The sequence below is a fragment of the Abrus precatorius genome, unplaced genomic scaffold (genome assembly GCF_003935025.1).
Source record: "Abrus precatorius isolate BTA unplaced genomic scaffold, Abrus_2018 Scaffold60, whole genome shotgun sequence".
Lineage (NCBI taxonomy): Eukaryota > Viridiplantae > Streptophyta > Magnoliopsida > Fabales > Fabaceae > Abrus > Abrus precatorius.
In genome coordinates this window covers 107,501-110,000 of record NW_020874407.1, presented here as the reverse complement: position 1 = coordinate 110,000, position 2,500 = coordinate 107,501, and positions in this window count along the sequence as shown.

The window sequence follows — 2,500 nt, the reverse complement described above, 5'->3', positions numbered from 1 at the left end:
GCACCTTGATGCCCACCTTGGTGCCTCTTGATACCCACCTTGGTGCTTCTTGATACCCACCTTGGTGCCTCTTGGTGCCTCTTGGTGCCCACCTTGGTGCCTCTTGATGCCCACCATGGTGCACCTTGATGCACACCTTGGTGCCTCTTGGTGCCTCTTGGTGCCCACCTTGGTGCCTCTTGATGCCCACCATGGTGCACCTTGATGCACACCTTGGTGCCTCTTGATGCCCACCTTGGTGCCTCTTGATACCCACCTTGGTGCCTCTTGATGCCCACCTTGGTGCCTCTTGATACCCACCTTGGTGCCTCTTGGTGCCCACCTTGGTGCCTCTTGCTACCCACCATGGTGCCTCTTGGTGCCCACCATGGTGCCTCTTGGTGCCCACCATGGTGCACCTTGATGCACACCTTGGTGCCTCTTGATGCCCACCTTGGTGCCTCTTGATGCCCACCTTGGTGCCTCTTGATACCCACCTTGGTGCCTCTTGGTGCCCACCATGGTGCCTCTTGGTGCCCACCATGGTGCACCTTCATGCACACCTTGGTGCCTCTTGATGCCCACCTTGGTCCCTCTTGATACCCACCATGGTGCACCTTGGTGCCTCTTGGTGCCCACCTTGGTGCCTCTTGATGCCCACCATGGTGCACCTTGATGCCCACCTTGGTGCCTCTTGGTGCCCATCATGGTGCCTCTTCATGCCCACCCTGGTGCCTACCTGGTGCGTTTTTATGCACCCTGGTGCCCTCCTGGTGCGTTTTTATGCACCCTGGTGCCCTCCTGGTGCGTTTTTATGCACCCTGGTGCCCTCCTGGTGCGTTTTTATGCACCATGGTGCCTACTTGGTGCGTTTTTCGCACCCTGGTGCCCTCCTGGTGCGTTTTTATGCACCCTGGTGCCCTCCTGGTGCGTTTTTATGCACCCTGGTGCCTACTTGGTGCGTTTTTATGCACCATGGTGCCCTCCTGGTGCGTTTTTATGCACCATGGTGCCCTCCTGGTGCGTTTTTATGCACCATGGTGCCCTCCTGGTGCGTTTTTCGCACCCTGGTGCCCTCATGGTGCGTTTTTATGCACCATGGTGCCCTCTTGGTGCGTTTTTCGCACCATGGTGCCCTCTTGGTGCGTTTTTCGCACCATGGTGCCCTCTTGGTGCGTTTTTATGCACCATGGTGCCCTCTTGGTGCGTTTTTCGCACCCTGGTGCCCTCCTGGTGCGTTTTTATGCACCCTGGTGCCCTCCTGGTGCGTTTTTATGCACCCTGGTGCCTACTTGGTGCGTTTTTATGCACCATGGTGCCCTCCTGGTGCGTTTTTCGCACCCTGGTGCCCTCCTGGTGCGTTTTTATGCACCCTGGTGCCCTCCTGGTGCGTTTTTATGCACCCTGGTGCCCTCCTGGTGCGTTTTTATGCACCATGGTGCCCTCCTGGTGCGTTTTTCGCACCCTGGTGCCCTCCTGGTGCGTTTTTATGCACCATGGTGCCCTCCTGGTGCGTTTTTATGCACCCTGGTGCCCTCCTGGTGCGTTTTTATGCACCATGGTGCCCTCCTGGTGCGTTTTTCGCACCCTGGTGCCCTCCTGGTGCGTTTTTATGCACCATGGTGCCCTCCTGGTGCGTTTTTATGCACCATGGTGCCTACCTGGTGCGTTTTTCGCACCCTGGTGCCCTCCTGGTGCGTTTTTATGCACCCTGGTGCCTACTTGGTGCGTTTTTATGCACCATGGTGCCCTCCTGGTGCGTTTTTCTGCACCCTGGTGCCCTCCTGGTGCGTTTTTCTGCACCATGGTGCCTACCTGGTGCGTTTTTCTGCACCATGGTGCCTACCTGGTGCGTTTTTCGCACCCTGGTGCCCTCCTGGTGCGTTTTTCTGCACCCTGGTGCCTACTTGGTGCGTTTTTATGCACCATGGTGCCCTCCTGGTGCGTTTTTATGCACCATGGTGCCCTCCTGGTGCGTTTTTATGCACCATGGTGCCCTCCTGGTGCGTTTTTATGCACCATGGTGCCCTCCTGGTGCGTTTTTCGCACCCTGGTGCCCTCTTGGTGCGTTTTTATGCACCATGGTGCCCTCTTGGTGCGTTTTTCGCACCATGGTGCCCTCTTGGTGCGTTTTTATGCACCATGGTGCCCTCTTGGTGCGTTTTTCGCACCCTGGTGCCCTCCTGGTGCGTTTTTATGCACCCTGGTGCCCTCCTGGTGCGTTTTTATGCACCCTGGTGCCCTCCTGGTGCGTTTTTATGCACCCTGGTGCCTACTTGGTGCGTTTTTATGCACCATGGTGCCCTCCTGGTGCGTTTTTCGCACCCTGGTGCCCTCCTGGTGCGTTTTTATGCACCCTGGTGCCCTCCTGGTGCGTTTTTATGCACCCTGGTGCCCTCCTGGTGCGTTTTTATGCACCATGGTGCCCTCTTGGTGCGTTTTTCGCACCATGGTGCCCTCTTGGTGCGTTTTTCGCACCCTGGTGCCCTCCTGGTGCGTTTTTATGCACCCTGGTGCCCTC